Source organism: Staurois parvus, unplaced genomic scaffold, assembly GCF_062004578.1.
Source record: "Staurois parvus isolate SC_StPar_1 unplaced genomic scaffold, SC_StPar_1.0 ptg000327l, whole genome shotgun sequence".
In the NCBI taxonomy this organism is placed as follows: Eukaryota; Metazoa; Chordata; class Amphibia; order Anura; family Ranidae; genus Staurois; species Staurois parvus.
In genome coordinates, this window is record NW_028318123.1 from 7,002,023 (window position 1) to 7,029,532 (window position 27,510).

A 27,510-nucleotide genomic window follows, 5' to 3' on the forward strand; every position below is an offset into this window, starting at 1 on the left:
CCGTGTCCTCAGCACCTTCACATAACCCCTTCACAGTGTGTCCTAGCCCCTGCACAGTCTTACCTTGAATAGGGTAGAGGGAGAAAGGTGCATCTGCCCAACCTTTTATGCTAGGAAGCTATTGATTGGTTTCTAAGACGTCCATGCATCCTAGCAATCAATCACCCTATTCCTGACTTGAAAGGTAACTTGGGCATCTCCCACCCTCTATCCAGAACTGTCATGCCTCTCACTTGCCACTCTGCTGTGAGGATGACAGCAGTGGCAAAGAAGAACCACCAGCATAGGGATCTACAGGATGCCAAGCAAGAGGGAGAAAAGGCTCCTAAGTGGCCTGACTGTGAAGGTTTGGATGGGATTGTCAGTCTGCTCTCATCAGGACTGCAGTGCACCATTTTAATGATGCTTGCTGTAGAGAGATGTTAGCTGTTGTTTCATGGGACGCTGAGGGGAATAAGGCTTTACCGCAATTCAATGTTTAACTTGTTAAATATTCAAAAATCTACTCCAATATAGTCCCATAATAAGATGTAGAGAACCTGTGCTAGTGCAAAAAGAGCCAAAATTACTTGGTTTACATTTTGATAACTTTCAATGTCATGTCAATGTCAGATCCTTCAGTACACAAGGTATTTTTATGTGGTTGTGGCAAGACTGATGATCACTTTTTGCATTTGTCTATGCTGCTGTCCTCTCCCTATAATGAATCTTCTCAGTTGAGATCCATTATCGCAGAGCAAAGAAGAACATTAGAAAACATGCTATAAAATTATCCCAAGCTTGCTGTTCACAGATAAATGAAATCCACACAATCATTCTCTTCTAGACAGTCATGACAACACAGCATTTCCAACAGGAAGTGAGGAGATTTATTTAGACACATTATATATGATGCAGGATGCAAAGGTTTCCTCCTTAAAATAAAACAGTGCTTTATGTGCTCACTTATAGGGGAAGAGCCAGCAATGCGTAGCACTAAATGCAGAATCAGCAGCCTGGAAAACAGCCTATTTCTAGCTCCAGCCTAATGGAATAAGCTGTAGCTTGCTGAACTTTAAAATGGGCTAGTATTGATTTGTATAGCTGAAATAAGTAATTTGCATTATGCCACCAATGGTGAACTTATTTTATATGGACGTAGTAGCCAAGTATCAATATAGGTATGGAAATGAAAATATAGCAACAGAAAAAGACTTCAGATGACCATCACAATGCAAGGACCACCAAAAAATGTTTAACAGAATTATATAAATGGAATATACACAAAGCTATGACTATATCTCTATGTAGTAATATAAAGGAGTGCCCCATCACTGCCCATCCACATATCCTACAGTAGTCATATTTCTTGATCTTGACTGCAGTGCCACCTGCTGTAGGACTTTACTACTAAGCACCAATCGCTCATATACAATTATCTTGGAAGATTTGGATGTATATAGTTTGCAACAAACTATAGTATCAAGTGTTAAACACCTGGAAAATCCTGAAATCTATCAGATAACATTATTACATATTTTGAGAATTAATTATTTTTCAGCCAGGAAGTATGGCTATATTTCATATCCGTTTAGTTTAAGGTGCATATCCAAAGGCAATGATAAGCAAACTTAACATCCACTCTGCTCTGCCACTCCATTGCTGAATTTTTCATGTGATCTTGTTCATCAGGTTGGGATATGCTACCCCACTCAAGATACCAGCTCTGCACAACAGGCATACAGGTATGGCAAGGATAAGTGTGCAACTTGCCACTGCACTACTCATAGGCCTATCTGCACAGGAACAACATTCTTAAGGCTGGCCAGTGGAAACCAGAGAGATTTTCCACAATTTATGGAAGAGAACAGGGAGGCTGATAACGTTGCTTGAGATTTCCATATAGTGCACAGAAAGTGACGTTACTGGATTTCTAACAGGATCAACAGGTATGCTACTGTACTTGCAGAAAATGTATTTAACCTGAAAAAAAAAAACGAATTCAGACACCAAATCTAAGGACTAGTACCATTTTGTTCTGTGGTTTAGAAATATTTTAAGCACGATCCCAAGAGTTATAGTCCTCTCCCTGGACTAGGCTGCATGCACACTAGGTGTTCAGCCCACATGCTTCAAATCTGTGCGGTTTTTTTTATGTACCCAGAAAGCACAGCCACAGCATCCAGCCATGGTGCCAGCAGCCTGTCAACTTCTATGAAAGGCTGAAATATGCAGTGGTGGCTGGAAGCTGTCGTTTAGGGCTGTATGCGTTCAAAATGTTCTGTCCAAAATACAGAACATCTGTGTTCTCGGCATACTTCCCTGAATGCATACAGTCCTTAAGTCAAGAGTACAAGTTGGTACCATGTCCAGCAGCCACACATTTTGCCTGTCTTAAATTTTGACAGGGTTATGGCAGTGGGACTGAATGCAGCACCTATTATCCCTGGGCCTGCAAAAATACTGGGATCTGATGCACACTGGCTAACTACCCAATGTGCACAAGGCCTTATAGCCGGGGGAGCAATGTTCCACCATGTCTTTCTCCCCATGGTTCTCACCTACAGAATGAATCTCTGATTTTGTACAGAATCTGGAGTTTGAGATCCAGGGAAAGCTTCCAAAGGTCAATTCGTTCATTCATAGTCTGTAACAATGTCAGAAAACTGATATAGGTTAATATCCACCATACCATACCCAAGATTTGTTTTTGTTGGTCGGTAACTCAGTGTGTTGCAGCCAAGGGAGTTTCCAAGATGTGTCTTGTTGCAGTGCTTCAGAAATATAGAGTCTCAAGAAGTCCGCTATTAACAACTGATAAGTGTTAGAAACTACGTTACTGCCGGCAAAACACTTAACTTGGGCTACATTGCCACCAGCCTCCCAACTTTTTGCTCACAGATCAAGTTGTTTTACATTTAAATGTACTTTAAACTATGGTAAACACATGGACATATATACTAGATTGCCATAAGTATTTGGACACCCCTCCAAATCATGGATTCAGGTGTTCCACCTCCATGGCCACTGGTGTATAAAATCAAGCGCCTATGCATGCAGACTGCTCCTACAAGCATTTGTGAAAGAATGGGTCGCTCTCAGGAGCTCAGTGAATTCAAGTGTGGTACCATGATAGATTGCCACCTGTGCAATAAGTCCATCCATGATAATTCCTTGCTACTAAATATTTCACGGTCAACTGTTAGTGGTATTATATCAAAGTGGAAGCAACTGGGAACAAAAGCAACTCAGCCACGAAGCGGTAAGGCCATGTAAAATGACAGCCCAGGATCAGCACATGCTGAAGAGCACAGTGCGCAGAAGTCGCCAACTGTTTGCAGAGTCAATAGCTAAAGACCTCCAAAATTTGTGTGGCCTTCAGATTAGCACAACAACAGTGACTAGCCTGCACAGAGTCCTGACCTCAACCCAATAGAACACCATTGGGATGAATTAGAGTGGAGACTGTGAGCCAGGCCATCTTGTCCAACATCAGTGCCTGACCTCACAAATGCGCTCCTGGAAGAATGGTCAAACATTCCCATAGACACTCCTAAACCTTGTGGACAGCCTTCCCAGACGAGTTGAAGCTGTTATAGCTGCAAAGGGTGGAACAACTCAATATTGAACGCAACGGACTAAGACTGGGATGCCATTAAAGTTCATGTGTGTGTAAAGGCAGGCATCCCAAAACTTTTGGCAATATAGTGTATGTACACACATTTAGAGGTGTTCACAGTCTAAAATTTGCCTCTAAAAGCACAGAATTCTAACTTCTCTACATGCAACTAAAAGCACCTAGACACAGGTAAACTCAGTGTGAATTATACTATTTAAAATCACTACATGCATTTATAAATGTCCTATAGAAGCTTATAAAACACACATATACCACTTCCAGTGTGAATGAGGCCTTAGGGTAGACATAAGAAATCTACAATTTTAGTCCAAACACAAATGATCACAAAGCACGGCTACAACCGTTATTCTAAGCTTCATGAGTAATGAACGCACATAAAATCGGACTGGTACAGTTTTATAAAGAAAACAAAAAGATTAAAATATTTAGCGAGAAATTCTTCAGTATGCCAGAAAATATACATCAGGTCTCGTCCTCTGGCTTTTCATGTCTTAGTGGTTGATAGAACTGGTTGCATCAGTTGCAAATATTGCAGTGCACTGCAATGCAGTGCAACTGTACCATTGAAAGCATGTTATCTCTGTTTAATAAAAGTGCAAGAATATATCTGTTGATTCTGCCAGAAATCTTGTAAACACTGACTTTGTTGCACTATTAGTTAGCATTATTCTCAGTACTCTGTGGACTACAGAACATGTGCTACAAGGAAGAGAAGATGGAGAGATGTTCTGTAGTGCTGTGCTAGGACAAAAAAACAAAAAAAAGTGTTACTGTTGTATCACCAGGTAAAAAAAAAAAAAGCGAAACTGTCAAAGTTCAACGAGACCAGCCTTTTCATCAGTAAACGTGTGCTCTCTGCAGCATTAAGAACATAACACTCGGTAGAACTCTGCATGCTACACACCATTGCCTGCATTTTATGAATGACTCTCACACTCGGTGTGAACACTGAGGTGCCCAGCACAGTGCGGTATCCACTCTCTGCTATATAAACAGGCCCCTGAGTGTGATGGAAAAGGGCTCAAGAGTTAAAACATAAGGGGGAAAGCAGCAGTACAGATAAACCATGGCATGACATCATGTGACTGGCTCTCCTCCAATCAGAGAGCTCTCTCTGCTAAATTCAGGGCTTTGGCTGCTGCACATTGCTGGCTGGGATGACCCAGGAATCCATTATAAATTGAGCCTCTAGGTGTTCTAATTAGTTAATTAATTAAAACTTATCCCCATTTTAAATCCGAGTAGAAACAGGTGCTGTAAAAAAAATAAAATGTATTTTTATGACTACTCCTTAAAGTGGTAGTAAACTTTTTTTTTCTATTTTTACCTACAGGTAGGCTTATAATAAAGCTTACCTGTAGGTAAAATTAATATCTTCTAAACATTCACAGTTTAGAAGATATTCTACAGAGCAATAGCTGGTGACATCACTGGAACATGTGCTCTGAAGGAATGGCAAACCAATGCTGTTCCTTCAGAGCTGTGTGCCGTGGCAGAAACTCCCGTGTACATGCACGGGAGTGATGTCAACAGCGATTCGACCATTCAAGCAGTTGCAGCCTGCAAACCCCGGAACAAGGACCGGGTGAAGATGGAATCCCTGTCAGCGGTGACAGCATGCCAAAAGAGGGATTCAGTCTAAGGTAAGTCTTTCCTGGGTGTATACTAGCACATAATGATATTCCCTTGTAGTAGGAAACTTTTTTTTTTTTTAAATGAGTTTACTACCGCGTTAAATTGAATGTGATCACTAAAATCTCATAAGCTTTTAAAACATTAAGATAATCACAAGGGGCATTTTCAATACATTTTAAGTGGTTGTAAGCAACCCCCACCCCCTTCCCCCGAAACAAATCATGGCAAAATTTACTCCAACTGAAGTGGGGCAGCCTGCAATGCACACAGTAGCAGCATGATATTGCAGGGTGCAAGAAGTTAAAGCAGGCAGTGAGAAGGCGATGCAGTGCCTCCTTCCCGCCTGTTAAATACTCTCTGAAGAGCAATCTGAAGGCAAATCGCTTTTCAGAAGTTTCGTTAGTGTAAAATAGCCATGCACCTTTGCTAAATTTTTTTTACACTCTCCGTGCCCTTTAAAAAATGGCAATGCACAGGGGGGGAGCGCCCCCTGCCAGTCCATCGGGACTTCCTTTTTCTTGCAACAATTCGCAGTGTTTCCACCACAGTGCACATGCTCCCAGCCTTCCAAAAATTTGCCAGCTGACTCAGAGAGGGTTCTAGCCTTTTACACTCTGCCCAAATGCAATAGAAAAAATGTTTTGGCTAGAGTTGAGGCTAACTCACACCAGAGCACAGTATGGAAAACCCACATTCTGTGCCCGTTTACCACACCATGTTCCAAGTGCACTGGGTGTGCAATCTGCTGCAGGTGTCAATGTAACCCTAACACCCCAAAAGCAGAATATAAATGCAGCACATTTTTAAAAGAGCATGCATTACTTTTGGTAGTGGTGTGTGAATAAGCTGAAAATAGCACTGCACTGAATTGCAGGGGAACATGTAGGCTTTACATTAATAAAGAACAGATAGTTGATAGCAGTAAAAAAAAAAAAGAAAAAAAAAAAAAAAAGTATTTCAGGTTAGGTTAATAAAAATCTCAACAAACCAAAGGTTAAATCCGAAATCCTCTGCAGCTATTTAATGACCACAAAGTATTTCCTCTCTGCACACTTCAAACATTACTGATGTATTACGCAACCAAAATCTGTGACCAAACTTGTCCTAGCAGGTTTTGAAAAGAGCCTGACAGAAGTACTAATGAAATATATCACAACACAGCTAAATGAAACTAGAAAAAAATATTTTTTCTATATCAGAGTAGACAATTATACAGTGTGAAGCAATTGGAGTGTAAAAGCAGATTTTTTTTCTATTTTTTTAAATAACAAATGTCATACTTGCCTGTTCTGTGCAGTGGTTTTTCACACACAGATGCAGTTCAGACCTGTCCTCTTCTCATTGGCTCACTAGCTGTGATTGACAGTAGTGGAAGCCAAGGGCTCACACTGCTGTCTCAACCAATAAATGCTGATTTGGCAATATTAAAATGAAAACACAAAACTAATACAGGCCAGTGTGAAATCCCTATTCAGGAATAGCTATACTTTGTTGGAGATGACTGCGCTGCAGGCAGTGTTGTGTTAAAGGAGAAGTTCACTTTTCGTAACATGTTGCACCCATATTCAGGGTGTAACAGGTTACGAAAGTATATTCATGCAGAGTTTGATAATGAAGCAAACGTGTCCATACTGTGTGAAAGTGCGTGATCATCTGTTGAGAGATATGTATCCATTCCTTCATGTCCTTGATTTTGTGAATGCTCTGGAACCACTCAACCACTGTGGGATCTTGGTCCGCATGCCAGTGGACAGGGATGCACATTCTGGCAGCATTTATCATGTGCATTGCCAATGACAAAGTATAAACGTTTGGACAAGCCAGAGTGGTGTAACAAGAACTGCAGGTGTGTACTCCAGGTAGACTCCAGCAACAGCGGTGGTAATACAGTGGACTTCCATCCAAAAGCTTGTTAAAGCTGGATACTGCCACCATATATGTAGTAATGTTCCAGGTGCCGACATATTCGCCATCATTGGTCAGTCACTGCCGGACAGAACTTATGGACCACGGTTGGAGTACGGTACCATCTTCTTTGCAGCTTATAATCATTTTCCTGAATATTGACATTTAATTTTCCTGTGAGTTTAGGCACATTTCATCCCAGTCCTCCTCAGTAGAAAAACGTCCAAGTCCCGTTCCCGCTTGGAACGTGCAGTAGCACCCGAAGGTTATACAGTATCATATGGGCCTGGGGCTGCTCCGAAGAGCAGGCAATTTCGAAGGCCGTTCTAGTTTGGATAAATGCGGCACGGTTAGAGGTGCATTAAGAAAATATCTGACTTGAAAACAGGCCCAAAAAGATATTTGTTTGTCTGGGTCCTGCATAGCAAGGGCCGTACGGTCCAAGAATCGCCCTCTATAGAAGAACTAGAGGGCCCTTAACATTCTCTTGGGCCAGCTGCCCAAGTCCAGGTTAAAACACAAAGGTGTAAGAGGCCCAGAGATCGTCGAGATAGAGTAGGCTTTGCAGGCCTGTCGAAAAATTTGGAGGATAGGTCACAGAAGAGGGTGGGCTTTCAACAACTGGTGCACTTGCACTGAAGGTATCTGAGGTAGAGTGTGAAGGGGTGTCTCAAAAAAAGAAAAAAAAAAAAAAAAAAAAAGTTGTTCCACCGGGACTCAAGCCTTAAACTGGTCATAAACAGACCAATCAACCACCCTAGCCAAATGGCAGGCCCAGTGATATTTATTTGTGGTCCGGTAGGCCTATTCCACCTCTATGCTTGGGTAGTCAGCAAGGCGTAATAAAGGCTATGAGATTTCTTTTGCCAAAAAAACGCAAGCATGGTATGTTTTAGGGAAGCGAAAACAGCCACCGGTAAAGTTATGGGAAGTGTCTGAAAGACGTACAGGAGATGCGGAAGCACATTAATTTTAAGAATGCCCGCTCTGCCGAACCATGAATAGCAAGATCGGTCCCCACTTGCTAAGGTCCCTAACTATGTTAGACAGGAGTGGTTGAAAATGACTGTTATATAGCTCCCGCAGATAACTGGATTCCCAGGTATACAATCATGTCTTTTTTCCAAGTGAAGGGAGAGAGGAGCATAGAGTAGGATACTTCTTCTGACAAAGATATGTTAAGAGCGTGTAATTTGGAGTGATTGATGGACAGGTTGGACAGGAACTGAAAATTGTCCAGTTTCCGTAGTAGTTCAGGCAGAGAAGATTGGGGTTTGGTCAGAAACAGCAATAACTCATCCACAGAGGCAGCCAATTTCACCTCTCCTCTCTACATCAGGACCCCCTGTATCAAGGGATTGGCTCTAAGGCTAGGTTCACAAATATGTAGTTTGCATTTGATCAGTTTCTGCAGTGCATTTTGCGTTGCACTTTTGCACATGCGTTTTTGGTGCATTTTGCTTTTTTCTTGTTGCTAGGGAGATTTAAAATGCAAAGCACACCAAAATTGCATCAAATATGTGGCAAAAACGCACTACATGCTTTTCTGCAGCATTTCCATTGAAGTCTATAGAACCAAAAAAGCAACTTTTTGCATTTAAAAAAGCCCCTGACCCTTTCAATAAACCGCACCGGGTGAAAACAAGGAGATGTGAACTTGTCCCATAGGAAATCATGTGAAATGGACTGTAGTGAGTTTCTGCAAAATGCTGCAGAAAACACTTTAGTGTTTTGTATCTGAAAGGCGTCTGATAGGTGGACGTTGGTGAGGCATACAAAGACATGATTCTAGAACAGAACTTATGTTATAAACCCAGGAAGTGCAGAGTCAGTTCCCAGTAGTCCCAGGCCACTCTATCGAACACCTTCTTGGTGCCCAGGGACAGTAAGAACCCTTTCTGATGTTTAAATGTCAGCCAGTGGTGGACATTAAGGGCCCCAATGGTGTTGTCCCGCGCCTCTCTGCCTGGAACAAAACCCACCTGGTCCAAACCTATCCATCCAGTCACAAAAGGTAAAAGCCTATTGGCCAACATTTTTACATATAGTTTTTTGTCCACATTAATCAAAGAAATGGGTCTGTAGGTCTCAATTAACATTTTTGTTTACCTGCAAAAAAAAAAAAAAAAAGTGCATTTATTTTTGTCAAAAGTTGAACTTATCCTTTAAGACGAAAAACAGCCCCCTAGGCGCTCCTGAACTATGATGCCCTTTTGTGTAAGCTATGTTCCACGTGATTTTTTTTACTAGAAACAAAACTGCTGACTATAATAAGACATACATGGAACACCCGTTAAAGAAACCCATAGGGATGAAATGAGAAAATGGGGGGGGGGGGGGGGGCAGTAATGTTGCATTTGGAATGAAGCCAGCTAGTTTGAAGCACGGGATATATGAACTTCCTCTACAATCTAATCTGTAAACATTTCGTTCTAGTCTGTGTTCATCATAAACATGCCATTTCCAGGTGCCAAGTGTGCAACATCCCTGTGTTTAACAAATCAAATGCACATTTGTCTGTAGCAGCAGACTACTACTGTGTTTCTGGTGAATCTAACCTTTACAAAAACAATCTTTAAGGGCTGGTTCACACCAGAAGGCAGTGTGGGAAAGGTATGCTCCGAGCATGTGTCCAGTACAGCAGGTGAATGTGCTGTCCTTACGATCTACAGGTGGGTGCCAATGTATTGGCAATGGCACAGCAAGCGCAGATCGCAAACTCACTGTTTGCGGACATCAAACTGCATGGTACAGCAGTACCAAGAAATTTGGTGCAGGGTGGTTTGAAAAGTAGTGCAAACACTACTTTTTCTGCGTTGCAGTGCTTTTGAAGGTCCATTCATTTTTGTTTTTGGGATCAGATAAAATTTAGGTATCACATACTGTTAAAAAGGATCAGCAAGCCTAATAGTACTTTATGTAAACAGGCCAAATTATTGCGCAACGCTCTGAGTTTTGAATTTTGCATACAGGGTGTGTAAACCAGAAATAAAAGTCTTCCCCATATTGAGATATATTTTAAAAATATTCTTCCCAAATATATTAACATATATTTGAAATGCTACAATTTTGGCCATATTCAATATATTTCTATATATCTATCATGTTCAAATGCATTTTTATTACAAAATATATGAAAAATATTTTTAAAAATACATTTCAAATATATAGGTCTTTAAAAATACAAATCTACATTTTTGGAATGCATTTACAAATATATGTAAAAATGTGTTAAAATTACTTTTTTTATATGTAAAAAAAAATCTGACTATATTTAAAATATATATACATAAATATATATATATATATATATATATATATACAGTCATGGCCGAAATTGTTGGCACCCTTGATATTTCTCCAGGAAATCATGTATTTCTCACGAAACGTATTGCATTAACACATGTTTTGCTATACACATGTTTATTCCCTTTGTGTGTATTGGGACAAAACAAAAAAAGGGAGGAAAGAAAGCAAATTCGACATAATGTCACACAAACCTCCAAAAATGGGCTGGACAAAAGTATTGGCACCCTTTCACAACTGCGGATAAATAAGAATGTTACAAGCATGTGATGCTCCTGTAAACTCACCTGGGGCAAGTAACAGGTGTGGGCAATATAGAAATCACACCTGAAAGCAGATAAAAAGGAGAGACGTTCACTTAACCTTTGCATTGTGTGTCTGTCTGTGCCACACTAAGCATGGACAACAGAAAGAGGAGACGAGAACTGTCTGAGGACCTGAGAACCAAAATTGTGGCAAAATATCAACAATCTCAAGGTTACAAGTCCATCTCCAGAGAACTAGATTTGCCTTTGTCCACAGTGCGCAACATTATCAAGAAGTTTGCAACCCATGGCACTGTAGCTAATCTCCCTGGTCGTGGACGGATGAGGAAAATTGATGAAAGATTGCAACGCAGAATAGTCCGGATGGTGGATAAGCAGCCCCAAACATGTTCCAAAGACATTCAAGCTGTCCTGCAGGCTCAGGGAGCATCAGTGTCAGCGCGAACTATCCGTCGACATTTAAATGAAATGAAACGCTATGGCAGGAGACCCAGGAGGACCCCACTGCTGACACAGAGACATAAAAAAGCAAGACTACAGTTTGCCAAAATGTACTTGAGTAAGCCAAAAGCCTTCTGGGAAAACGTCTTGTGGACAGATGAGACCAAGATAGAGCTTTTCGGTAAAGCACATCATTCTACTGTTTACCGAAAACGGAATGAGGCCTACAAAGAACAAAACACAGTACCTACGGTAAAATATGGTGGAGGTTCAATGATGTTTTGGGGTTGTTTTGCTGCCTCTGGCACTGGGTGCCTTGACTGTGTGCAAGGCATCATGAAATCTGAGGATTACCAAAGGATTTTGGGTCGCACTGTAGGGCCCAGTGTCAGAAAGCTGGGTTTGCGTCCAAGATCCTGGGTCTTCCAGCAGGACAATGACCCCAAACATACGTCAAAAAGCACTCAGAAATGGATGGCAAAGAAGCGCTGGAGAGTTCTGAAGTGGCCAGCAATGAGCCCAGATCTAAATCCCATTGAACACCTGTGGAGAGATCTTAAAATTGCTGTTGGGAAAAGGTGTCCTTCCAATAAGAGAGACCTGGAGCTGTTTGCAAAGGAAGAGTGGTCCAAAATTCCGGGTGAGAGGTGTCAGAAGCTTATTGATGGTTATAGGAAGCGACTGATTTCAGTTATGTTTTCCAAAGGGTGTGCAACCAAATATTAAGTTAAGGGTGCCAATACTTTTGTCCAGCCCATTTTTGGGGTTTTGTGTGACATTATGTCATATTTGCTTTTCTGCCTCTGTTTTATATTTGTTCCAATACATACAAAGGGAATAAACATGTGTATAGCAAAACATGTGTTAATGCAATACCTTTTTTGTGTGAAATACTTGATTTTCAGGAAAAATATCAAGGGTGCCAACAATTTCGGCCATGACTGTATATATATATTTTTTTTAAATATATATTTTTTAAATACAGTCTTCAGTTTTTTTTTTTTACATATTAAAAAGCAATTTTAACATTTTACATATATTTGTAAATGCATATTTGTATTTTTAAAGACATACAGTATATATGAAATGTATTTTTAAAATATTTTTCATATATTTTGTAATAAAAACGCATTTCAACATGAGATATATATATAGATAGATAGATATATATATATATATATATATATATATATATATATATATATATATATATATATATATATATATATATTGAATATGGCCAAAATTGTAGCATTTCAAATATATGTCAATATATTTGGGAAGAATATTTTTAAAAAATATTTCAAATATATTTTTCTTCCATGTGGGTCTGTAGATAGGAAATTATGCTATTTTAGGTAACAGTACTAGCATGGTTTTTGTCTCTTAGCTTTAGATTTTCCCAAAAATCCATGTGTGTATACATTCTGTCTAAAAACAATATACTCACATGAAGCAATATTTACAACAGTAGCTCAAACACAGCCCACATCTTTATAAACAAGTGACCTTGTTAGTCTGATTGCACATTCAAGGGGTGTCCTTGCAGGGGAGTCCAGTGATGCAGAGCTATCCTTCCTCTTCTGAGCTCGGCTCCCACTGATGGCCATGTTCCCTGGACCATGAGAGACTGGAACACTTATTCCCAGCCTGAAAGACTGCCATTTGTTCTCACTTTCCAGTGATAGAGAGGGTAAGACTTCCCTATTGTTAGGGCTGAGCTTGAGATTCACCAAGTTAGGGAATTCCTTGCTTGGCTGAATAGAAGCATGTGTAGGTGGAAAAGAGGCGAATGCTTGTTCCAGGTTGACAAGATGTTGTGATGGAAAGCTCTTGAATGAAATGCAAAAAATGGCAAATGATACAGAATGAAGGATGTTCCCATGAGGTCTAGACCTCTCATTGTGAAATGTTTCTGACTTGAATTCTTAAATGTGTGGGCTCTGAGAGAAACAATTCTCTTCGGGGGGGGGCGGAGGGAGAAAAAACAAAACTGCTTGGGATGTGTCCTGGGCAAGACCAAAGTATTCCGGGTGAAGAGAAGGATGAACAGCATTTTTTTTTTAAATTGATTACCCAGCTGAAATTCTGCAGCATCTGAATTGCACTGTGGTGGTTGCCGACAAATGGAAGGGAGATGGAAAGGTTGTCTAGATAATACGTGACCTATATGCTCCAAGAAGGGCATGAAGTGGTGCTCGGACCTTTGTAAACACTCTGGGAGCAGAGAATAGGCCAAAAGGAAGTGCGACAGCCTGGAAGTGATTGTGCCACTGAAGCGCGGAAAGTGCTGATTAGGTTGATAAATGGTAACATGCTGATAGGAAACTTGGATGGCTATGGATGACATGTATTCCTCTCGTCTCAGACAGTCAATTACCAACTATGTGGTCTCCATGCAAAATTAAAAAATTTTAAGATATTTGATGAAGGATTGCAAGTCTAGAATAAGACAAATATCCTTGTTGGGTTTTAGCACGTTAAAGAGGTTTGAATATGGATCCTTTGAACCCACTTGTAGAGGTACTGGTACAACTACTTCCTGGGACGAGAAAAGATTCAGGGCATTCTGCAAATCTGACTGTCCTTGGGTAGTTTTTGGTTGATTTAAGAAAAGAAAAAAAAAAAAAAGCAGGGAGGTGGTAGAATTTTGAACTCTATTTTGATCCTCTTCAAAACCACCGATTATACCCACAGGCCTGGGACATCTGTGACCCAGGGACGGGCAAACAGTAACAGACCTCCCCACCCACAAACACACACTGAACACTTTCACTGTGGGAGTAAAACCTTCCTTCCTGTGACATTTGACAAATTGGTCAAGTGCCTTTTCTTTTTTTTTTCTTTTAAATTCTTTTTTATTTTGTAATATAAAGAAGACAGTATAAAATAGAGCCTCTTGGCATTACCTGGCTCAAAAAGGGAAAAAAAAAACAAAAGAAAAAAAAAAACCCAAAACATACCAAGCAACCAAAATGTACCCTGTGCATGCTACTCAAGAAACTTGTATATAAGTGCCCATCTACATAGCATTAACTACTGAAGTAGAGGAATTTAGCCTGTCAACTGTTAGCCATCCTCCACCTCCCTTGACACTAAAACAATACCAGGGAGTAGTATGGTGCCTAAGTAAAATTTCATAAGGTACTAGGCCGAAGAGGCTCAACCACAGTTTAAACCCAATCGTAGAACATTGTTCAGGGCAGGAGGTCTGCAGAGTTGCCTTGGCCTACAGTAGTGGCTTTAGATTCTAGCCAGGCATTCCAAAATTGTTGAAGCTATGATGACACACCTTATTGATATATATTTGGTTAGCACTTCCGCCTGGCAGTACTAGGGTCGTTGGTTCGAATCCCAGCCACGGCACCACCTGCCTGGAGTTTGCATGTTCTCCCTGTGCCTGCGTGGGTTTCCTCCGGATACTCCGGTTTCCTCCCACACTCCAAAGAGATGCTGGTAGGTTAATTGGATCCTGTCTAAATTGGCCTACAGTAGTGTATGTATGAATGTAAGTTAGGAACCTTAGATTGTACACCCCTTAAGGGTTAGGGACTGATGTGAATGTACAATATATATGTAAAGCGCTGCGTATACTGAGGGTGCAATATAAATACCTGAAATAAAATAAAATAAATACATACAGTGGGGATTGAAAGTTTGGGCACCCCCAGCTAAAAATTTGTATTAATGTGCATAAAGAAGCCAAGGAAAGATGGAAATATCTCCAAAAGGCATCAAATTAAAGATTAGACATTCTTATAATATATCAACAAAAGTTAGATTTTATTTCCATCATTTACACTTTCAAAATAACAGAAAACAAAAAAATGGCGTCTGCAAAAGTTTGGGCACCCTGCAGAGTTAATATCTTGTACTGCCCCCTTTGGCAAGTATCACAGCTTGTAAACGCTTTTTGTAGCCAGCCAAGAGTCTTTCCATTCTTGTTTGAGGTATCTTTGCCCATTCTTCCTTACAAAAGTCTTCCAGTTCTTTGAGATTTCTGGGCTGTCTGTCACGCACTGCTCTTTTAAGGTCTATCCATAGATTTTCAATTATGTTGAGGTCAGGAGATTGTGAAGGCCATGGCAAAACCTTCATCCAAATTGTCTGAAGGCAGGGACATGACCACATCATGTGGAGGCACCCAGCTGAGTCCTCCTTGCAGCACCAACAGTGAGCCAGCAATCTGGATAAATTTTGTGGAGTCTATGGGGTGTAAAATGGAGTCCGGTTCCAGCAGCTCCACCATGCAAAAAGAACGCAAGCCATCCAAGCCATGATGGATGGTAGGTTATAAGGTATTGTATATGTTCAACAAAGGGAAAAATCCCTGAGAAGTGATTCCATGTCAAACTGGCGTAGAGTCAAGGGAGTGTTCCCAAATTGGACAGCATAGGCATGGTGAAGCTGAAAGAAGTAGGAGTAGGGCAATAAAAACTTGCGCTTAAGATTATCAAATGTTTGTAGAATGCCACTCTAACAGATATGGGCCTAATACCATACTCCCTTTGCAGCCCAAAGGGAAGGATCGGGGATAGAAAACAAATTTGGGAAGGGTGGGATTCATCCATAATGGACTATCTGGGGAATACCATCTAGAAAAGAGAAAGGAGCTCTAATGCCACCAGCAGGGAAAGGCCAGGATCCCAGAGAAAGAATAATATTGGTGGCATAAAGAGCCAATTTCTCCTCTATGGACCTTACCCAAACCCCCTGAACCTCACCAGATAAGAGAATAGCAGACACTATAGGCTCTACCATGAGGGAAAATAAGGCCGTAAAGAGAAGGCAGCCTTGTCTGATTCCCCTGTCTATGAGAAAGGGAGAGGATAAGTCCACACCTAGCTTAATTTAAGCCACCGGCTGCTGATATAAGATAGATATCCATTAACGGATTATGGGGGCAAATCCAAATTCATCAAGTACCACGTCTATATATGGCCAGGCTACAGAATCAAAAGCCTTTTCTAAGTCTAGTGCTCCAAGCACCCTGGTCCTCAGAGTGAATTTGTAGGTGGGTGAAAAACCCTTTGGAGACTGACATCCATTGACCTGCCCAGCATGAAGCACATTTCATCTATATTCACCAAAAATGGGATGATCTTCATCAACCTGGTAGCTGGGAGTTTCGTGAGTATTTTTAAATCATAGTTAAAGAGGGATATGGGTCTATATGAAGAAAATCACAATGTCCTTCCCAGGCTTTGGAATCAAGACGATATGGGCTTGTGACATGGAGGGTGAAAGGATACCCTCTTCCAAGCAGATAGTGTAACTGTTGAAGGCATGGACAAGATCAGGGGAATACACTTAATACCAATCCCCAAGGGAGACCATCCGGTCCCAGAGTTTTATGAGGGAGGTAATGAGTGGATAGCAACCTCTACCTCCTCTGCTGATACAGCCGTGTTCTTATACACCAGATTTGGGTGCTTCCTAGCCTCACTTAGGATGCGGTCCCGATCCCTATAATTGAGGAACCACACAAGTAAAAGGCGTGGAGGGGCTCCAGCCCATAGAAACATAGTGTGCCCTCTCTACCACATAAGTTGGGGAGGGTAAGATTCTTAAAAATTCTCTCTGTGAATTTAGCAGGATGGTGCCCCTTCAGAGCCCTCCGGCAGGCCAAGCACTGACATTGTTCACCCTGAGCCGGTTTTCTGCATCATCTGAATTTGCCATTAGTAGCTTTACAGTGCTTTCCAGGCTAGTAATTTGCTAGGTATGCATCCTCAGTAGGCTACATCCTCAGTAGCGGAGAGTCCGTCTGTTAGGCTGCCCCTCATTTTGTTAAGGTCTGCTCTGATTATTATTATTTACATTCCTCCGTGAAGCAATCTATGCGGGAGAGTAGTAATGACTTTGCTCAACTGCCGACAGAATGATGACCGTGTCTCCAATAGCAGAAGGCTCCTGTGATGGAGCAGGATGCTCCTTGCTCTCCACCATGTCCAGTTCGGCTAGCAGCGCATGGAGTCTTTTGGCCAATATGGAGTCCGAACCGACGGCCGGAGCAGCAGGAGGTTTCTCGTGTGGTGTAGGAGCGATGGATTTGCCCTTTGAAGGCATAGCTGCCGAGGCCAAAACCCTGTCTGGGGAAGGGGTGGGGGGGGGGGGATGTTGTCAGATAGATGAGATGCGCCTGGCGGTGGGTTACAGGATCAATTAGGTGACAGGATGGTGGGAGCTCTCGCTCAGAGTCTTCCCAGCCCTACATCCAGTCACGTCCCCCTGTCAAGTGCCTCTTCAAATAGACATCTTCCTTGGAAAGGCATATGTGTGAGGAGCTTTTTACAGGCACCTTTAGCTGTCAAAGCTTTCAGCCACAAGGTTCTGTGCATGTGAATGGGCATTAGAGCCATGATGGACATTTGTCTCATGTCACATCCAAGCAAAAGAACAAGCAAAAGAACAGAGAGAAAGCAGTTTGAAGTAATTGCTCTGTTAATGCTCAATCTTGCCTTAGGAGTGCTGTTTATGTGGCCTTGGCAAAGACAGCTGTACTAAAGTCGTTATTTGTCAAATGAATTGCGAAAGATGCCGAAAATTCTGCTTTTGCCAAGCAGGCCTATTCTTGTGTGCCTAAAATAGAGTTAGAATCAAATGCAGACACTGGTGTTAGAGCCGGCTCCTGTTCTGGTCCAAGAGTCTTCGGCAGTGCGAATTATGCTAATCTGCGGTTTTGCAACAACCCCATTTTGCCTGGTCTCTGTTCTAACTACATGTGAGCATATTTCCCTGTGTGGTACTCACTGAGTAGGGTATGAAATATAAAGGAAAGCATGTTCAAAAGGAGAATGCTGCAACCCTGGTGCAAATTCTTGCAGCAAAAAGAAGGAACGCACGAGTATTATATAAGTGCTCTAGGTGTAAGTGGTGGTAAAACGTGTGACCTGAGTTATGTCACACTTGGTTATTCATCTGAGACTGAGCTGAGTGGTTGAGTTTTAACAACAAATCCAAAAAGTTTACACTGTAGTAGCTACAATTCAAATATTGTCCTATCTTAAAGCAGTATTAAACCAAAAAACAATCATTATGTTGCAGCTTATCTTAGATGTGTTGGCTGCATTTGTTTTCTTTTAAGGCTTTTTTATTTTCACCTGGTGATCTAGCCAGTAAGTCTGTTGTTTGGGGAGCATACCCCTCCCCCAAGGGGTCTCCAGGGACTGGGTTCCAAAGAAATGGAGCACTAGACAAAGGACAAAGGTGGTTACCCATTCTGTTCTGAAGCAACATTATAGGACATCCCAACAGCAAAGGGAATGGGTAACACTGCCAAGGCTTATAAAGGTTGTGCTAATCTGGATGCACTGCTTCTATCTGTGGCATTAGAAGGCAGTGTGGAGCTCTTTTTAAGAATTTGAAGTGAAAATAATGGAAAAAAACAGCCAAGAGTGAAGGAAAATACGTCTAACTTAGAACACTAGCATAAAAAGGAGGACTCGCAGAGTAGGGTTGGGTTACAGGGCAGATACCCAGTAGATGTGTCCTCAAAAGTCTGCCAGTTTCCAATCACCTGAAGGCACAAATTTATAACGCAAGATCTATGGATACTTTGCCAGTGTCCAGTACTGTGCGAACAAGATCCTATGGTACCCAAATCTGTCCATAGCTGACGTTTTAAACTGATGAGCTAGAACAGCTTTTAAAGTTGTGAATGGTGGGTTTTTTTCTGATAAAAATTTTTTAAAAACTTTTTTTTTTTACACATAATATTACTGCTATCACATAGGGGACTGACATGTTACTGCAAAAGTGGAAGTGTTCAGGCAGCTGGAAAAAAATCGAACAGTGGGCTGTGGAAATGTAAACAAACTCTCAGCTGCCAACATATGACATTTGCTGGTTGCCACAAAAGGTTTAAAACACACAGTACAGAAAATAACTGTTTATGTCCCAAAAATAAAATAGTCTTCTAGCGTCCTCTTTGAAAAGGATCAGAATTCCTAAGCATGTGGTGTCAGCTCTGTCTGCTTAAAATGGAACTGCATTACATCGGAACACCACAAACCAAAAATGCTATTTAAATCATTTTTAATATTCAAAGCAAACTCACCCATCCATCCATGTCTACATGCTTTATTTTGCTAAGAAATCATTTTGAAAAACACCCCCTGGCATTTTGAGAGGCCATCTTGAGTAATGGCAGATGATTCATGTACCATTTACTTCCTGGAATCAAACTGCCCTTAGCTCAGGCATAGGTTGAGCTGAGAACCCTTGCCCCCTGAAGACTGCTGGGATGTATGACATAATTTGTCTAGGCATGGAAACTAGGAAGCAACTGAATAAATGTACAAAAAAAAAAAAAGTTAACAATATTATTATAATTATAAAACAGGATTTATATAGCGCCAACAGTTTGATCAGCACTTTACAATAAAAAGGGAGACAATACAGCAACGATACAGTTCAATACAAGAGGATTAAGAGGGCCCTGCTCCTTGGAGCTTACACTCGAAAAGGGAAGGGCTTATGGTACAAACGGTAATAATTGTGGGGGATGAACAGAAAGGAGAAGTAGACGATTCGGTCCTTATCTGAAGGTAGGATAGGCTTCCCTGAAGATGTAGGTTTTTAGAGATCACCTAAAAGTGGGCAGAGTAGGTGATAATCAGATTGATTGGGGTAGAGAGTTCCAGAGGATGGGGAGGCTCTGGAGAAGTCCTGGAGACTAGCACGAGAGGAGGAGACAAGGGAGCTAAAGAGCAGGAGGTCATGGGAGGACTGGAAAGGACGGTTTGGGTGATCGTTGGAGACAAGATTGGTGATGGGGCAGAGTTAGAAATGGTTTCATATGTTATTGTTAATGTTTTAAATAGGATGTACTTCCCTATCCATTTACTAAAGCTAGCGCATAAGGATCAACAGTCAATTTTGACAGAGTGAAGTTCCATTTTAATAACTGGGATATAAGGAACACAGATCTCTCCTCATCTCCCAAGCTACCCCCCCCCCCAACACACACACACAGATTTCTGGCAAAATTAGTATGTATTTTTTGTACTCAAAGAGATGAGGTGGTCATTATTCGTGTTTACATACAATGGGAAAGGGTTATAATGTCTGTCAGATTTCGAATGAATTCTGTGCCCTTGTTGGCAAGATTTCTCATTTGATATTCTGGTGACCAACCAAGAAGTAAGGAGTTCTCACTAACAGGGACACAGACAGCAGTAAAATCCTATTAGAGGCCCCTACTCTATAAGGCCAGGGATTTCCTTATAATATGTAAGCATGCACAAGGCATCCCACTTCAGCCCTGCAATAGTTTAGAAGCCCCTCATTGCTCCATCACTACTGTTGACACTCTTTAGCCAGATTTCTACTAGGTTCAATGTCCTTCCCATGGGAGTTTATCTTGCCACTCACCAGATGCCGGGAGAGTACATTGAGCTACACATGCATGTTCTACTCACAAAAAAACACTGCTGGCAGACAGGCAAGACTATTTTGTGGAGTAGAAACAGTTTCCTCTGCAATAAAAATTTGCCTGCCACCAGTGTTTTATAAATGTGAGTTTATTTCCACTGCAGGTTTCAATAAATAGTTAAGCTGGATCAAGCTGGTCCAGACAAACCATTTCCTTCACTAATAGATGCACCCACTGTCAGCGCTGTATAAACTGTATCAGCTACACAGTATACAGCACTGTGTTTAGGCAGCATTACAGAAGCTTCCATACCATGGCCGAGATGAGAGGCAAGCAGCTGACATTATCATTTCCACCTCAGCCAGAGGAAGCCTTGTATTCTTTCCAAAAATACAAAGCCTCCTGTGAAAGTCTGTGAAGCTGACAGCCCGAGTTGAAGTTCTGTGGAACACAGAGCTGTATACTGTATGTAGCCACGTGCATAAGAAACAGAAGTAGGCCCAAACTAAAAGTTAAACAAAACCTTTAGGTAGCCTTTAAAAGAAAAAACAAACGTGTTTGTGCTTTATTTGGAGAGACATTGCATTTCATGTCATGGTGAAAAACAAATGGAAAAGAAGAGGTGTTAAACCTTCCCCACTTTGTAGCAAACTGGCCGCCTGAAGTTTAGTTGCAATAGAGATGCACCTGCAAAATATTTTCTATACTCACCACGCTCTTGAACATCCTTCTATTGCTGGGGAATAATCCCCGCAAAGTCTGCTGAGAAACAGACACTCCTGGCAATGTCAAACTCTTGTTCTTTTTCAGAAATCAACAGATAAAAGGATGGAAAAAATGAATTTATCTCCTCCATATAGGGGGCTGCCACATTGATCTGGAGGATCGCAACAAACCCCCTGCATTAGACAGTAAGTCAGAGGCAGAATCGGAATCTGGCCATTTCATGGGACAGAGGCCTAACACATTCTGCTTAAAATTAAATATCAGCAAAGTCTGGCACTTTTAAAGAAAGGTAGACATTAAGCAGTTTCCAGACATGGGACGTAAGACGTGTTTGTGAGAGTGTCTTCGCGTGCCTTTTCTGTTTAGAATTCCAAATCTCAAAGATTACAGAAAACTGGCAAAATGCCTGGCACTGGAATCATCCCCAGGACATTCCTTGCTGAACGCAAAAGCCAGCCTCCCACTTTTCAGTATTACAGGTGCTTATAGTAAAATAGCCTACTTGGAATAATTTATTAATGTAGCAAATTAGGGATTCACCCAGAAGGTTGATGGGTTTTCTATATAAAACGCTCTTTCTTGGTAGGCGTATTAGGACCTCTGTCAGGTTTATAGTGGTGTATATGTCCCTGCTGCAGAGATTACTCCCTGTTCTATTGGACGCTCTCAGACATAAATGAGGGATGCCTAAAATCCTCCCAGCAGGTGTAGCTCTGTAAGAAGGTTAGGACTGGCATCACAAGCTGAAGGCTGTTAAGCATTAATACAGTGTTATGCTTTCTTTTTGCATTTTTGAGCCAAAGGTTATTTAAATTAGTCTACCATAAATACCTGAATTTTACTTTATATCAACTTCTTATAATCCCATTAATCCCTCATATAGAGAAACGCAGACTAGACTATACAGGAATACAGAGAAACTGAGACTATTTTTGACCAGAGGTAGTAGTCAGTTACAAGTGATTGTAAAGTCTTTTTTTTTTGCGTTATTGCACTGCATTACTTTATCTGACAATTGCGCGGTTATGCAACACTGCATCCAAATGAAATTTACGCCCTTTTTTTCCCAGAGAGCTTTCTTTTGGTGGTATTTGACTGCCTGTGCGGTTTTTATTTTTGCGCTAGGATAAAAAAAAAAAAGTGACAATTTTGAGGAAAACACATTTTTTTTTATTTTAGCTATTAAACATGTCAAAAATTAAAAAAATAAAATGGCCATAAATTTAGGCCAAAATTTATTCTGCTACATGTCTGCTAAAAAAAGAAATCCCAATACGTGTAAATTACTTGGTTTATGGGAAAGTTATAGCATCTACAAATGGTGGTATAGATACAGGAATTTTTTTTTTTTTCACAAGTAATGGCGGCAATCAGCGACTTATGGCGGGACTGCAGCAGGTATTCTGACACTGGGGGGAACTGACTTGGTGTCACTGACATCCCCAGTGACACCAAGTGATCAGTACTAATAAAAAGCACTGACACTGTACTAATGGCACTGGGCATGAAGGGGTTAACATCTGGGGCGATCAAAGGGTTAACTGTATGCTTCACTGCAAGCTTGCATAGTAGTGTGCAGGAGAGAACTATATTGCTTACACACAGTTCTCTCCCCCCATCGGTAATGCTCCTCGATCACCGAGTGCCAGCAAGTAGTCACTGGCCGGGACCCGTTGACTGACAGCTGAGGCCGCAAATAATGGTAGGGCTCACGTGCACCCCTGCCCACAAATGCACAATCGTGTGTGTGTGTGTGTGTGTGTGTGTGTGTGTGTGTGTGTGTGTGTGTGTGTGTGATTTGACGCACCCATGCCGCCCTGTATCAGTATTATTGCTATAGGGCAGACAGGAAGCGGTTAACCAGGTTCATACTTACCTGCTCTTTGCAATGGTATTACATAGCTTTACTTTGACTGCCTAACACATTTCTTGAGGTGCTAAAATGCCAGGGCAGTACAAACCGCCCCAAATGACCCCTTTTTGGAAAGTAGATACCCCAAGGATTTTGCAGAGAGGCATGTTGAGTCCATGGAACATTTTAATTTTTGACACAAATTTTTTGAATGTGACAATTTTATTATTTTATTTACACAAAGTTGTCAATTTAATGATATATTGCTCATGCATGCCATGGGTATATGTGGAATAACCCCCCAAAACACATTCTTCTACTTCTCCCGAGTATGGGGATACCACATGTGAGAGACTTTTTTGGAGCCTAGCTACATACAGGCCCCCAAAATCCAATGACCACCTCCAGGTTTTCAAAGGGCATATTTCCTCACATCACTTCCCCACTACCTATCACAGTTTCAGAGGCTCTAAAATGCCAGGATAGTACAACCCCCCCCCCCCCCCTCAATGACCCATTTTTGGAAAGTAGACACCCCAAGGAATTTGATAAGAGGCATGGTGAGTATTTTACAGATATCATTTTTGTCACAGTTTTGAAAAATAAATGTTTTGTTTTCTTTCTTCATTTACCAAAAACGTGGCAACAAATGAGATCTGCAACACACTCACCATGCCTCTTAGCAAATACCTTGGAGTGTCGACTTTCCAAAAAGGGATCATTTGGAGAGGTTGCTTCTACTCTCCTGGCATTTCAAGGCCAACAATAGAAGCTTATGCCACACATCACCCACTCTTGAAGATCAAGCCTTTTCTGACACTTTTTGTTCACATGAAAAATCATTTTTTTGCTAGAAAATGATTTGGAACCCCCAAACATTCTATATTTTTTAAAGCAGAGGTCCTAGAGAATAAAACAGTGGGTGTTGACATTTTTTACGTCACATAGTATTTGCGCAGCGATTTTTTAAACACAGATCTTTTGGGAAAAATACACTTTCTAGAATTTTAATGCACAAAAACACAATATATTGCTAAATTGTTTGATAAAATATAAAAGATGATGTTACGCTGAGTAAATAGATACCAAACATGACATGCTTTAAAATTGCGCATGTCTGTGCAATGGCAACAAAGTACATACATTTTTATTATCAATAGGCGATGCTTTAAAAGCCTTTACAGGCCACTAATTTAGATTTACACAGGAGGTCTAGTGCTAACATTACTGCCCTCGATCTGACATTGCGGATATACCTCACATGCATGGTGCAACCACTGTTTACATACCGGCACGGGTCAACGATAACGCACGCAAGGGGACAAATTTTTATTTTTGTTATTTAATTTTTTTTTTTTAATTATTTTTACACTGCCTTTCATCTTTTATCACTTTTAATGCTATCACAGGGAATGCAAATATCAACTATAACTTCTATGGGCATTGTCATATATTCTTTTTTGAGAAATCTGGGGTCTATCAGACTCTAGATAGCTCTTCTGCCCTTACATTATCTAATCTCACCAAGAAGTGTGATCAGATGCTTTCCCAATTTACGAGAAAAAGGAGAGAAGCGCCTCCAAGTGCAATAAGTCTTTTAATTCAAGTCTAAATGTAGAAACACTCACATGTGTGCTTGAAAAAGGAGTGCACTTCCGCTTTCCACGGCCAGTGCATGCTCCGAAACGCGTTGCAGTGCACCCTGGGATCTGACGTCATCACGGCCACGCCGCCGCTACGTTCCATCCGGCTCTGAGGGAAGACGTGCATGCAGGCCGGCCTCACCGCTGTTCCCCTCCAGCCACCACGCTGTACCAGCCGAGAGCTGACCTCCCCACATCGCAGTAAGATGACGGCTCTTCACCCGGGTTACCACCCCACCATTAACTATTGTTAACCACAGTTTTTAAGCTTATGATTACTTCACACATGTGAGTGTTTCTACATTTAGACTTGAATTAAAAGACTTATTGCACTTAAAGGCGCTTCTCTCCTTTTTCTCATCTACAGAAGTTGCTACAGCTTATTTGGAAGCCTTGCCCTCAGTGCCACACGGAATCATACGCTCTTCATACAGTAGCCACTAATACCACGATCACCCCATACTACCATTTCCCAGGACTTTGCAGTGTTTGCACTGTTACAACCCTTCCTCGTGCTTTCCCAATTTACAAATGGCGCTTTTTATATCCTGTGAAACTGAAATTATGAAATGCTCGTAGCTTCCGATTTCTTGACTATAGAGATGATTGGAACCTTTCTGGTCTCTGACCAGCTCTATGGTCATCCAGTGGAACATCCGGCTGCATTCTCAGACTCCCCTGTAGGACAGGAGAACCCAAGAGATCTGTGGAAGGCAGCAGAAGGGTGGGGGGGTGAAATAACTGCTCCCCCACCACATGTTGTGAGTTCTTCTGTTGGCTTGTATGTCTCTACTGGAACAATAAGCTGGTGAGAAAAAAAAAAACCATTGCATGCAGTGGGGGAAACATATTTGACCTGGCCAGTTGCATATCTGCAGCAGCTGGTGAACATTTCATCAAGCTGGTCACTGAAAATGCAAGTATGGAGCCTTTTTAATTACTAGTATGTAATTCTTTACAAGCGGGCAGCACAGTGGCTAAATGGTTAGCACTTCCGCCTGGCAGTACTAGGGTTGTTGGTTCGAATCCCAGCCACGGCACCACCTGCCTGGAGTTTGCATGTTCTCCCTGTGCCTGCGTGGGTTTCCTCCGGGTACTACGGTTTCCTCCCACACTCCAAAGACATGCTGGTAGGTTAATTGGCTCCTGTCTAAATTGGCCCTAATATGTGTATGTATGAATGTAAGTTGGGGACCTTAGATTGTACGCCCCTTGAGGGTTAGGGACTGATGTGAATGTACAATATATATGTGTAAAGCGCTGCATAAATTGATGGCGCTATATAAGTTCCTGAAATAAATAAATAAGTGATCCTGTGCTGATAGGGTCATTTTAAAAGTGTAAGTAAAGCTAAAACACTCTATTAGTTTTTGATAGAATGGAGATGAGTTAGAACCCGTCAGGTTTTTTTTTTTATTGCTGCATGTGTCCCTGCTGGAAAAAGATTTACCCTTTCTATGGCTGTGGTGACTGTTGGCTCTGGTTCAAAAAATGAATAGGAAAAGAAAATTCAAATGCAGAAAAAAAAAAGAAAAACACAATTATAAGTTTTGGCTTTACATATACTAGGACCTCAAAGTTGAAATACAACTAACAAAGTAGACTTTTATAACACTAAGCCAGATAACCAGCCAGATAAAACAAAAGACCACATTACAACATGGATTTTTGAATATACAGTCACCCCTGCATTTCTGTCAGATAATGCACCACTTCGCACAGAAAATTGTTTCACAATTACAAATGTTTAGGCATTCTCATGTTTATTTCTTTTGTCTGTATTGGTATGACAGAAAAAAGTGGAGAAACAAAAAGCCAAATCTGACAAATTCCACACAAAAGTCCAAAAATGGACTGAACAAAATTATTGGCACCCTCAATTTAATATTTGGTAGCACACCCCTTGGAAAAAAATAACTGAAATGAATTGCTTCCTGTAACCATTACTGAGTTCCTTACACCTCTCTACTGGAATTTTGGACCACTCTTCTTTCGCCTACTGCTCCAGGTCTCTCAGACTGGAAGAGTTCCTTTTCCCAACTGCTGTTTTGGGATCTCTCCACAGGTGCTCTATGGGAATGAAATCTGGACTCATTGCTGGCCAGTTCAGGTCTCTCCAATGCTTTATCTTAAACCATTTCTGGGTGCTCTGGGTCTTTGTCCTGCAGTAAGACCCAAAGACCTCTGACGGACACCCAACTTTCTCACACTGGGCCCTACATTGCACCGTAGAATTCTTTAATAGTCTTCAGATTTCATAATGCTATGCACATGGTCAAGACATTCAGTGCCTGAAGCAGCAAAACAACCAAAAACATCAGTGAAACTCCACCATGTTTGACTGTATTCTTTTCTTTAAAGGCCTCATTGCTTTTTCTGAAAACAGTAGAATGATGGGCTTTAGCAAAAAACTGTAATTTTATCTGTCCACAGCACATTCTCCCAAAAGGATTTTGGCTTCCTCAGATAAGTTTTGACAAACTCCAATCTGTTTTTTTTATGTTTTGGTGACAGCCGTGGGGATCTCCTGGGTCTCCTACCATAGCGTCCCTTTTCATTCAGATGGCAACATATAGTGCGAACAGACACAGTTGTACCTTGTGCCTGAAGGTCAGCTTAAATTTGTCTGGAAGTTGATTGAGATTTGTTTAGCCACCATTCGAACAATCTTTTTGTTGCAATCTTTGATCAATTTTTCTTTTTTGTCCATGTCCAGGGAGATTAGCTACAGTGCCATGGGC

The 27,510-nt window shown here is 41.2% G+C and overlaps 1 protein-coding gene across 2 annotated transcripts in view; it reads right to left on the reverse strand.

Moving 5' to 3' along the window:
- The window catches only part of RPS6KA3 (ribosomal protein S6 kinase A3), a 225,680-nt gene that overhangs the window by 137,535 nt on the left and 60,635 nt on the right, over positions 1-27,510 (reverse strand). The gene's annotated exons all lie outside the window — the stretch shown is intronic.